This window comes from Schistocerca cancellata, chromosome 1 (genome assembly GCF_023864275.1).
Source record: "Schistocerca cancellata isolate TAMUIC-IGC-003103 chromosome 1, iqSchCanc2.1, whole genome shotgun sequence".
Lineage (NCBI taxonomy): Eukaryota > Metazoa > Arthropoda > Insecta > Orthoptera > Acrididae > Schistocerca > Schistocerca cancellata.
This window is the reverse complement of record NC_064626.1, coordinates 1099641707-1099654012: the sequence shown is the minus strand read 5'-3', so window position 1 is coordinate 1099654012 and position 12306 is coordinate 1099641707. Positions and strand designations below refer to the sequence as shown.

Genomic DNA, 12306 nt, shown 5'->3' with positions numbered 1-12306 from the left:
CCACGTAGGGAAAAAAGACAATCATGATATTCGAGAGTGCAACAGTAGAGAAGCAGTCTGTTTGTGGTTCAAGGAACCCTCTGCCAAGCACTTAAATGTGGACTGAAGAATACTGCAGAATAATAATTTACATGTGCATGTAGATAAGATGTGTATTATCCTTTTTGATTATAGTAGTGAGAGCCGGCCAGAGTGGCCGTGCGGTTCTAGGCGCTACAGTCTGGAGCCGGTCGACCGCTACGGTCGCAGGTTCGAATCCTGCCTCGGGCATGGATATGTGTGATGTCCTTAGGTTAGTTCGGTTTAATTAGTTGTAAGTTCTAGGCGACTGATGACCTCAGAAGTTAAGTCGCATAGTGCTCAGAGCCATTTGAAACATTATAGCAGTGAGACATGTGCTCTTAATGTGGAAACTATACCAAAAATTGTGATCAATGGAGCGTTGCATGTTGAGGTTTACTAAGAGGGACACAAAAACAAATAAAATGATCCAGAACAGACTGGAACCAGGGGTGTGATTACGACTGCGGTCAATACGTAATGGAGGTGGCCGGGGCTTGAATACTGTGGAATGGACCAAGCAAGTTGATAAATTTGAAGAAATCTAAGGGCTTAGAATTGAAGACGAGGAAGTGACACGAGAAGATGCGCAGGACAAACATGGACGTGAAACGCTGAAGAATGTGAAAGGAGGTATTTACCCAGCATTTGTCCTCTAGACTCTGATGAGGGAGACAGTTAAAAGTTGTGGTACTTTTTTTTAAATGAAATTATTGTACTTGCAAAAGAAAAATATTTCGTTTTCACAGAGATTACTTGAATTGCCAACAGGCCCTGTGGCGACTAAAATGGTATCTCGTACTCTTACATTGCTTCGCAGAGATTACGTTGTGGCGAGATGTCAGTAGAAATAACGTTGTGGCGACTTGAAGTTACTTGTAGTTACTACAGACCCGAAGAAAAAGAATAAAGAATGTTTTAAGTACATCTGGAACACGAAGTTTGAAGTGATCGACAGTAGTGCAAATTTTCACTGAAATCTAGTTATACAATCAGTTGTGCAATCATTTTCCAAAAAACTGAATTCTCTTATGTCTCCAGACAGTGCACAGATTACGCTTATCGCAAACACTCTATGTAGAAATGACTTAGTAGATATCTTGTAGAGTTCCTGAAAAGCCAAAGAAAACAAACAATTATATCGCATTTTCATATGAAACGCTAAGTGTCAAGTGATCGATAGTATTGTAGATTAGCACAGAGCCCAGTTATACAGTTAGTTGTACCATCTTCGCAAAAAAATATTCTTATTCTCTTAATAAATAATGTCTACTACATGAATTGCGAATCCTACGCTATGTGTTTGTAATGTGGGGCTTGGTTTCCGCCAGCCACGGTATCGAAGTTCTTCAGTTGGCAGAATTGTAGGAATTCGAGAACCCCTTCAGAGTGTTTTGCATCATTACCTTCTTCTACCCAATGTAATGGACGCAGTTAGTGTTGGAACATTATGTTGACTAACAACAAAATATGTCGTTTTAGAAAAGTAAGCAGAGGACTTGGATTTAGATCAACAAACGTTTCAGGTTGACATCAACTCCTATTAACCACTGCGGTGTCATATACCAAGTGTTGGATGGCCACGAAGGAACATACAAGAAAGAGAAACGACTTTTTTCCGTGTACGAATATTAGAAGTCGTCATAGGATTCTTTGAGTCGAAGAACGTACGAGCAAATCAGATCATTATCTCAAAGTACTGGCAGGCCATACTGGAAATACGGAGCCCATCGTACGACCTCGCTGCCTTTTTGGGTGAGTTGAGCTGTTGTGAAGGTAACGGGTTTCTACCCGAGTGAGTTCGTCGAAATTGTGCCAGTGACATTACATCAGTGACTTTCATCGTAACGTCGCGTTACTTCAACGAACTCACTCTTCTGGATATCAGCAAACCTTACCTGAATCCAGCCCATCAGGTTACGGATCATGAAAATCTGAGCAACGTGACAAGGTACCTACCTCACTTAACAAGTGGGAAATACTTGGCACTGTTGCAGCACGGAACACATCCACACCCAAATGTCAACTGCAGTGTTTACTGGCCGTCACTGGTTTATTGTCACGCGCAGCGCGGAGCTGGCCAGTAATCACTGTGGAACGCGCAGCTGTTTACTGTGGTGTCAGTTGCTGCCGCCGCTCTGGTCGCTGCTCCACGCTAGACTGCAGATAATCCCAGCTGATCCCTGACGTCACGACAGCTGCTGAGGGACACAGGGCTCGATGACGGCACGTTACTAGCGACTTCTGGCTGAATAGTCTTTCATATCCCTGAGTGCTTCGTGGAAAAAAATGGCTCTGAGCACTATGGGACTTAACATCTGTGGTCATCAGTCCCCTAGAACTTAGAACTACTTAAACCTAACTAACTTAAGGACATCACACACATCCATGCCCGAGGCAGGATTCGAACCTGCGACGCTTCGTGGAAATAAGTTATTATTTACGAAAGTTAATAGGTAAAACATTGACGGTTTTCGTAGTAAGTGACAATAACTCGTAGTTCCATTGGCCCTGTACGTTTCGATGATGTAAGGAATGTTCATCAGCACTCAAACAACATACTCCACTCCTTCGTCACACAGACAACACAAATAGTTAATAAGATACACGCCACACATGTCGACGATATACAGAGTGATAGAAAAGTCATGTCTAATAGGACAAAGTCTACATTAGTGATTAAATAGCACTATCCCATAGGATAAAGGCATATTCAGGAGTATGACTGGAAAGATCTTTCGAAGCAGAAAAGTTCAGTAAACATGGGTTCTAAACCGTGTAACTTAATAGCTACGACATTTGTTCAGTAGGAGACATACGACCCACAGTAGCGACTATGAACCACTGTACATAGCTAAAACTTCCTGGCAGATTAAAACTGTGTGCCGGACGGAGACTCGAACTCGGGACCGTTGCCTTTCGCGAGCAAGTGCTCTACCAACTGAGCTACCCAAGCACGACTCACGCCTGGTATGATAGAGCACTTGCCCGCGAAAGGCAAAGGTCCCGAGCTCGAGTCTCCGACCGGCACACAGTTCTAATCTTCCAGGAAGTTTCACATCAGCGCACACTCTGCTGCAGAGTGAAAATCTCATACTGTACATAGCTCTTAAAGTACGCACTTTCTAATCCATGTTCACTGGATATTTTTTTCTTATTTTATCCATATTACCATTTGTCGAACTACAGAAAGCAAAGAGTTGCAGTAGAAGAGATTAGTTGCACAGTATCGAAGTAAGGAAGTGCTCATAGCTGTTAAAATATGCGTTTTACAGCCCATGTTTACTGCATTTTTTTTTTTTTTGCTTCACATGATCGTTCCTGTCGTATGCCTTAATACAACTTTAATCTATGGGACAGTACTATTGAGTAACCATTGTAGACTTTTGAATGAGCTTGTACATCCTTTCTCCATGATATATTTAACAAGCAGATGGTAACCTCTAATGGCAGGGGCCACCCTATCATAATACGCCACACATTATCTGAAACGACCTGTCTAAGGCAAAACCACGTGATGTACAGGAACTACTGTTGCCATAAAGCAGTATATCAGCAAAGTTACGTCTCAGGAAATATATGAGTTATTCCGGATGATGCTTAATCGTTGCCGAACCTGTCTACAAGCCAATGCTCATTGGCCAATGTTTCTTAAAAGGTGGCAACCAATATTCGGTGTAATGTGACTTGTACAACGTCCGAGAAGTTTTTTTTTAAAAAAATCACATATTTTATTTAGAAACATAATCGAGAGAGCAATGAAGTTGACTAACTTTCTTGCTCTGCTACCGTTGAAGAGCATTCTGACATAGAACGGTGTGTGAAAGACTGCATCATCCCAATTCTTCCCCTCCTCGTTCCCATGCGCTCCTTTAAATCATTTATACAAGCGCTGAAAAAAAATGTTTAAATGTGTGTGAAATCTTATGGGACTTAACTGTAAGGTCATCAGTCCCTACGTTGAAAAAGACATAGAAGTTATAAGAATAATTTACTTAGATGGCTCTTGATAACTGATTTGTCAACAGTTGCCAGTATTTTACTTCCGTCTTATCTGAAAGAACAGGCATTAGTGACGATCCAAAGTTGTACGAATTAATTAAAAATTAGTTCACTAACTGCAAATTCTTTGGCATGAATAGTATTAGAAATAAATGTATTATTCATTAGCGATACATGAAAATTATAGGACTCGAACCCGGATTTGCTGCTGATCAGGAACAATCTCTTTACCACCTGCACTAGCCGTGTAGACAATGCGACCTATGAAGGTCAGCGAGAGAGCACGGATATCCGAAGCGGTTAAGGCAAACGCTCTCTATAAGCGAAAAATCTGTTCACCTGCAGTCGTCATTCCTACCAGTAATGGAGAAGTTTTACACAGCACGAGTATGGGAATCCCTAACTGTATGATATTATTCCAGTTATATGACATCAGCGTGCTGCCTTTCAATGACAGCTCTACACGAACATTTGACAGGCTTTCTTTTTCTTAAGTGCAGGCAAACGTTACATAGTTTTTAGCCTGCTTTTTACAGATTTATGCCTCCCGTCTGACGTCTAATCTGGCTCGGTACGTTTTATTTAGTCTCCGTGCCCTTCTGCCGGCCCTTTCAGGATATGTTACAGTTTAAGGGTGCTTGCTGAGCGGGAAAATTTGCCTATTCAGTCTGGTGAGCCACGTAAGAGAAATGTGCTACCCTGTAAGTTACCTTTTGCATGGACGCTTCGACCTACTGTTTGTAAGCACAGTCGTGGACAAAACGAGCGAGACCCCTCGCCTTTTCGTTATGGTGATGCGCACAGCTTTAAAGTCTGTTACACAGCATAACAGGCTAGGCGACTAAGTACTACCAACATACTACGCACAAGCGTGAAATTGGAAAACTATCCGAACTTTTTCAGACTGTTTTCAATCATGATTAGTGTGTTATACACAACACATAAATACAAGATATAAATAAAAGAAGAAACGCTAATTAGTATGAACTGTACAAATGAAAATTAATTTCATCTTATCGAGATAACATAACAGTTTTAGTAAGTCAAAGTACCCCAGATCGTTACGAATTAGCAAAATATTATGCTCATTCGGCCGCGAAACGGTCTGTGTCAACGTTCAGACCAGTCATACTGGATTACCGTTGCTGACCTACCATGAAAGTGTGGAAATTTAGCAATGCGTGAAGATTCGTAACGAAATTCTGCTAAAATCATTCAGTGTCACACTTAAGTCAATTCAATTATTGAGTGAAGCGGAAAATGTAGGCAGTAACAAGTATGAAATTCTACAAGAGTTTCATATTGACATCCACAGGGCGCTGGTAGAGAATAAAGGTAGCAATAAAACGTATTGGAGGCGCGAGAATTTCTTAAAATTGGTTTAATGATAGTCTATCTGCCTCCATCGAGATTAGAACCGAAAACAAACCAGATCGTTTAGCGTGTAAGGATTCAATTGAAGAGGTGGCTCAGCTGCTAAAAGGTATCTACACTACAGCAACTGGGCATTGAAAACTTTGACCGTCGTTTTCTCAGAAGCGGTCGAGTGTTTGCAGATTAGCCGAGACACGTGTTCGCTTATTTTTGTGCCCTCTTTCACAGAGCGAAGCTTCAGCAACATCGCGGTATGACACTTGGCGGGTCCCCTCGCAAGTGCAGTGCGTTGCGATTCAGTAGACAGAATGCGTCTACTTTCCTCGACTACTCATTGACACGTTTGGAAACTTTCGTTCTAGTAGTGGCAGTTGGCATTATGAGGGCAGCTTTTCCTGATAATGATCTACTAACGGACTTTGCTCCTAATTTACGTAACTGTCTAGTAGACCTACTGCAACCACTTGAACCGGAAATGTATGTTTATTTGGATAGTCCGCTTCTTAGTTGCCATATTTCGTTATAATTTTTTCCTTTGTTTCAAAACGGTAAGTTTAGATGACCACTGCAACTTGGTGACATCAGTAACTATTTAATACTTTGAAACAGTGACGTGTGGTGTACGAGGGGCGTGTTCTGTTGAATGAGGAACACATTAAACACAAAATCTGCGTCCAGTAACAATAATTAACTTTCGGTTACAGGACAAAACACAAGTCAAAATACTGTCTACTCATCTCAGTACCCAGTAATGCTTAAACTGGAACAATCTCCAACATACTTTTGTGGAGTAGGCAAACGAAAGACTGCGTTTCATTCGCCGCACGCTAAGAATACGCAACAGGTCTAGTGAAAACGCTGCCTACACTACGTTTGTCCGTCCACTGCTGCGTTATTCAAGCGCGGTATGGGATCCTTGAAAGACGTGACTGACGATGCACGCCAAAAACGTCCTAGGAATGGTAGCACGATTTGTAATGTCACGAAACAGGGGAGAGAAAGTCCCAGATTTGATAAGCGAGTTGCGGTGACATTCATGAAAACAAAAGCGTTTTCCGTTGCCGCGAGATCTTTGCACGAAATTTCCATCACCAACATGTTTCTGCATGCCAAAACATTATTTCCTCGGGAACGTACACAGGAAGAAATGATCATAGTAATAATGTAATTCAGGGCTCGTAAGAAAACTTTTAAGTGGTCTTTTCTACCGCACGCTGTTAAGGAGTGGGACGGTAGTGAAATAGTCCGAAGGTGGTTCGATGAACCATCTGCCAGGCACGTAAGTCTGGATTGAAAAGAAATCCTGTAGATGTAGTCATGTAGATGTAACAACGAAATTATGTTATAATATGCTACATGTGAGTTACGTTTGATTTGAACGTCGAAATTATTTGCTGTTTATTTATTTATTATTGATTATTTTCAGCCATAGACAAAACCTAGGTGCGTTAAATTGATACTGAAATAAAGTGTCACGCATGGACCAATAACCATAAGTTAATTACCACTTGTTGTGGCACTGCTGTATCTGCCAGTGTCTTCAGGAGTGGATATCGCATACGACGTTCCTAAGGTGTTTATAAGTGGATATTGCAGACGACTTCGAACAAAATTTGAATGTAGCTTCGTAAATGTTCTGTAATCAAACGATCTGAGTTGCTGGCGAATAAAGTTTATCCTCACTAGACACTATATATTACCATTATACATGAGGTGAAAAGGGTTTCGCTGGGTGCGGTGGCCGAGCTGTTCTAGGCGCTTCAGTCACGAACCTCGCGGCTGCTTCAGTCGCAGGTTGGAATCCTACCTCGGGCATCGATGTGTGTGATGTCTTTAGATTTGGTAGGTTTAAGTAGTTCTAGGTCTAGGGGACTGATGACCTAAGCAGTTTGGTCGCATAGTTCTTAGAGCCATTTTTTGACCTTTCGCGTAAATTTTCTTTATATAAACGGCCGTATCTTTAGATTGCGTTGAAACAGAAGCTCACTTCTTTACACCACCAAGGGACCGTATACCGCAGGAAGTGCGAAACATTTCCGCTTATTATGTCTACTCGCACTCGAGGTAAGCGGGTTTTAAGGGTTGGGTAGACAGACAGGCGGTCAAGAAAGTGAGACTAGTAGAATTCCATTTTTACCGATTTAGGTGACGAAATCCTAACAACGAAAATAGTTACAACAGTTACTGAAGATGAGGGCCACATAAATAATTCCCCCTACTTTTCGTTCAAATGTTATAGCTACAGTACATAAGTCAGCATATTAATCGTAGCTACGATTTCGATCGAAATCACGTTTACAGGAATGCAAATAAAATCCATTTGCCTACACACTTGGTAATTCGGATCCCAGTATTAATGCCACCGCTTTTTAGAAGTACGATAATTCCCATTGCTAGCTAGGTTTTCTGGCTGTGGAGAGTCTAATGCAGAATTCGAAACATTGTAGAATACGTTTGACAACTATGTCGCCGTTTATTCCCTAGGGTGGTGCAGAATTATCCTACTAAATTTACTCGCTAATAACAATATTTTGTTATTTCCATAAACATTCCGAATGATTGTCACATAAGCGGTGACATAAAGGCAGAAAATTCATGCTTTTGAGTCCAGGAAGCTCTATGCAACAGAAACTGCAGATCATTTTGCCATTTTCACTGCGAAATTGCCGGATTAATCATGTCTGGGGTAATAATAGAGGGCTGTTTCCATGGGTGGTCTGCTAAGTAAAGCAATTTTAAGATATTCTCGCGCCCCAATACGTTTTATTGCTACCTTTATTCTGTACTGGCGCCCTGTGTAAGTTAATATGAAATTCTCGTAGAATTTCATATGCCTACTTTTTCCGCTTCACTCAATAATTGAATTTACTTAAGTGTGACACTGAATGATTTTCAGCTGAATTTCGTTATGAATCTTCACGCATTGCTAAATTTTCACACTTTCATGGTAGGTCAGCAACGGTAATCCAGTATGACTGGTCTGAACGTTGACACAGACCGTTCCGAGGCCGAATGCGCATAATATTTTGCTAATTCGTAACGATCTGGGGTAGTTTGTCTTACTAAAACAGTTATGTTCTCTCGATAAGATGAAATTAATTTTTATTTGTACAGTTCATACTAATTAGCGTTTCTTCTTTCATTTGTATCTTATATTTACGTATTGTGTTTAACTCACTAATCAGCATTAATATAGTCTTACACATGATTGAAAACAGTCTGACAAAGTTCGGATAGTTTTTCAGTTTCACGCCCATGTGTAGTATGTTGGTAGCACTTCGTCGCCTTGCCTATTATGCTGTGTAGCAGACTTTAAAACTGTGCGGATCATCGTGAAATGGCGAGGGGTCTCGCTCGTTTTGTCCACGACTATACATCTGAATGGAGAGAATTTATGTAAGTGTGTTTTTCTCTATTTGTGAAGTAGCTTAAAGACATTGTTATATTTCAACTTACAGATACACCTAAATATGGGGCTGAGCCCCTGAGAATTGACAGTGCAAAGCTTTCAGTCAATAAATAACAACACAACTGTAGCGGATGCTTTAATCACGAACATTACATGTACCAGTTGTGAAAGACCAACTATCAAAAATTTATGTCAGTTGGTACCTAACAAGGGTGTCAGAACCGATCTTACTTATACGACCTAAATTGGTTAAGTGTTATGCTAACATAAAACTTAATAAGAAATGTTTGTAATATGAGAGTATTCCAAAGTACTGTGAATACTATGTTTAGACCATCCAATAAACAACAACCAGTGTACCCTAATAACATTACGTTATGCTACTTACATAGAAAAATTAACAAGCTTTATAGGAATAAAATTTTTGTTAATGGAATACTCTATTTAGCAAACTTACAATTACCATCATTACTTGAGGATAATACTTTTGATGAAGTTATGTCACATATCATTTGTGTGATAACACAATTCAAAGAAAATATTTACAGCAGTTATGAACGCCAGTTCCAGGAATTAGTGGCGGGGTTGGTTACTAAAATAATTTGCGGCGTCCCCTAAATCTTTTCCCAATTACAAAATCATAGTGATATACAATTTAATGATCTGGAAGTATCACATAAAACAGGTGCTCGTTTTTAGTACTAATAAGCAGTTCACCAAGGAAAAAAAATCTTAGTGTCTTATTGCTCGCACTACAGTGGCGTTAGATCTCTCTAAAGCTTTACCGATTGAGGAAAACAATGTTGCTGTAAAACTTAATAAAAGCATAGTTTCACATGATATAGGTAATAGGGTGGGTAAAAAAAGTAGTGAATCATAATTTCATTAAGAGCATTAATAAAGAATTGATCGGTAATGAAGCTCGTACAACATGTACGGATTAAAGCAAAACGACTGTTCTCCGAAAACAAGCCGAACGTAAACAAGAAGTTGAAAATTTCATTGTTAGTAATGACACTGCGTGATCAGAGTTGATCCTGTCAATGAATTTTAGCTGAAATTCAAACTATGTTTAAGGGCGTCAAATTATCGTTGAATCAGGAACAAGGAAGAAAACAGACTGCTATGTATGAAACCAAGCAATGCCCTCCTATTAGGTCTGGTATTAATTTGACAAGAAGACCGGGCCATGAGCTTGTTATATATAGTGTACATAACCAGCCTTACTGTTAACCTCAACATGACATGGTTATTAATCTGAAGGACGCTATAAACAGCCTTTGCAGCTGGATATCCTAAGGACGCCTCGTAAGCTTCTTCCAATATCGAAAGTATGTTTGCGTATTTGCGTAAGTGCGGTCATGTGTTTGACTGACAGTAACTTACGAGCATTTAGTAATTTGTACAGTGTGTATACCAACCAGGTTATGAAATCGCATGTAGTTTTGCTGAAATACAATTATTTCAAGTTTGGGGAAGATATATGACAGAGAATACAGGTTCAGCTATGGGCTCCCTTTTAGCCACTACATTAGCGGTATGTCACACTTAGAGTAAAGCATCTTTTGTCAACAACCCCAATATTCAGAGACATAACTGTGGTGTATTTGAGATATACTGACGACGCAATTTTCATTTGTGATGGGGACAAGGACGAAGTCTGGATACGCACAAAGTGCTGGATAAGCAAGCATTTGAGTTCCCACAGGTTGGTGCTTTACACTATCTAGACTTGTTGCCTGCATTGCATGCCCTCAGCATTTACTGTAACCAATTACGACTGATGCTTTGACATTTAACTCTACGATGCACGACACAGCTCACAAAGTGGCGACCTTTAGGTCCATGATTCACAAGCTACAGGTGGTCCTGCTTAATAATGATTACGCTAATTAGGAAAGGGACCCTATAACACTTTTAACAGACGTGAATGGTTACCCAGTTAAGATTGTGAAAGATATAGAGTGATAAATGACAAAAAAGGGCAAGAACGATAGGCTTACAAGAAACACTCCCGTTGCGCGAGGTATAGGGGAGACGAAATAGTTAGTTACGGTTCCCCATTATGGGAATATTTCGAATAAAGTGGGTAACTGGCTGAGGGTTCTAAATATTATACCTGCATTCTTTACTCTTAAAAATAATGGACAACATTTTATACGACATGAAGTAGGAATCCATATCCGCATACGTAATATTGTTCCAGTTACACGTTATCAACGTGCTGCCTCCCAGTGACAGCACTACATAAACATTGATCGCAGGGTCTTTTCGTAAGTGCAGCTACTCATTACATAGCTTTTGGTCAGCTTCCTGAATCCCAAAAACCGCTTAATCTGGCTCTGTTGGTAACTCTGTCCCATTTCGCCGGTGCTTTCAGGAGAAGGCTGACTTCGTCAGTTACTGATGAAAGATGCTTGTCGTGCGGGCACTTTTTTTCCTCTTTTACTGCTAGCTTGTTTATGGTCTTGAAGTTTAGAGGTATTGTTTTGTTTTAACTTACAGATACATCTGAATATGGGGCCTAGTGTCTAAAATCTGCTAATATAAAGACTTCAGTCAATAAATGGTTATACGACTGCAGCGGATATTTTAATCAGGAACGTTACATATTCGAGAGTGGAATGGTATAGAAATACAGTGACAGTAGTTAGATGAACCCTCTGTCAACTGATTAAGTGTGTTTTGCAAAGTAGTCGTGCAAATGTAGATAGAATTGTGGATGTCCCACCAGCAAAAATAAATACGTAACTGTTCCTAATTAGCAAGCCGAAGAAAACATGCGCATTGCCCACCATCAGTGATGCCTTGTTGTTTAACATTCGTTCAAATAGGATTGTCCATGAGACAATGTGTCACTGTAAGTTTTCATTTTGCATCGCTTCCATGTTGTTTTGGTGATCATTATTCATGGCTGAGTGGAAGGTTACTATCTGCAATACAAAGCGAAGTGCAGTTAGTTCAGTTACTGCGCCTTACCAATAGACTGGTTGCAGGCACCTTCCGTTGCCACTGTATTCGCAATGTTATTAACGGAGTAAACATGTAAGTCGGTGTTGCATGTTACGAGAAGAGTTCCGAAGTCGTCGGAGGATGCCAATAATCGGCCTGCAGTTATCGCAAGCCATGCAACTTGCAGCAACACTGCTCCCAATTTCCTGTCTGGACTGCGGCCAAGCACTGGAGCTGAAACTACGAGAGGAAACGACGCCATAAAGCTTCCGACAGATAGCATCTTGGCAACAGCAAGTGCCCAACAGTGCCCGAAGCCACCTGTGTAAAATCCACATCTGACGGCGGTTTTACCGTAAAAAAAGATTACAGTCAAGATCTCTCTCAGCACGTGGATACGAATAGCAATGCTAAAGCTCAAGTTAACACCAAAGTAACTACAAGAAACAAATGAATCCAAAAGATAATGCAAAGCAGTATTATATGAAAAACTCGGTTGTATACAGCTG

At 40.5% G+C, this 12306-nt stretch overlaps 1 protein-coding gene across 1 annotated transcript in view; it reads right to left on the bottom strand.

Annotated features, from left to right (window-relative positions):
- LOC126163015 (parathyroid hormone/parathyroid hormone-related peptide receptor-like) overlaps window positions 1-2152 on the bottom strand; it is a gene marked incomplete at its 3' end in the record, with an annotated part of 221091 nt that extends 218939 nt beyond the window's left edge. The window contains exon 1 of the mRNA XM_049919886.1: window positions 2020-2152. The remainder of the gene's footprint in view (window positions 1-2019) is intronic.
- Between the last annotated feature and the right edge of the window lie 10154 nt (window positions 2153-12306).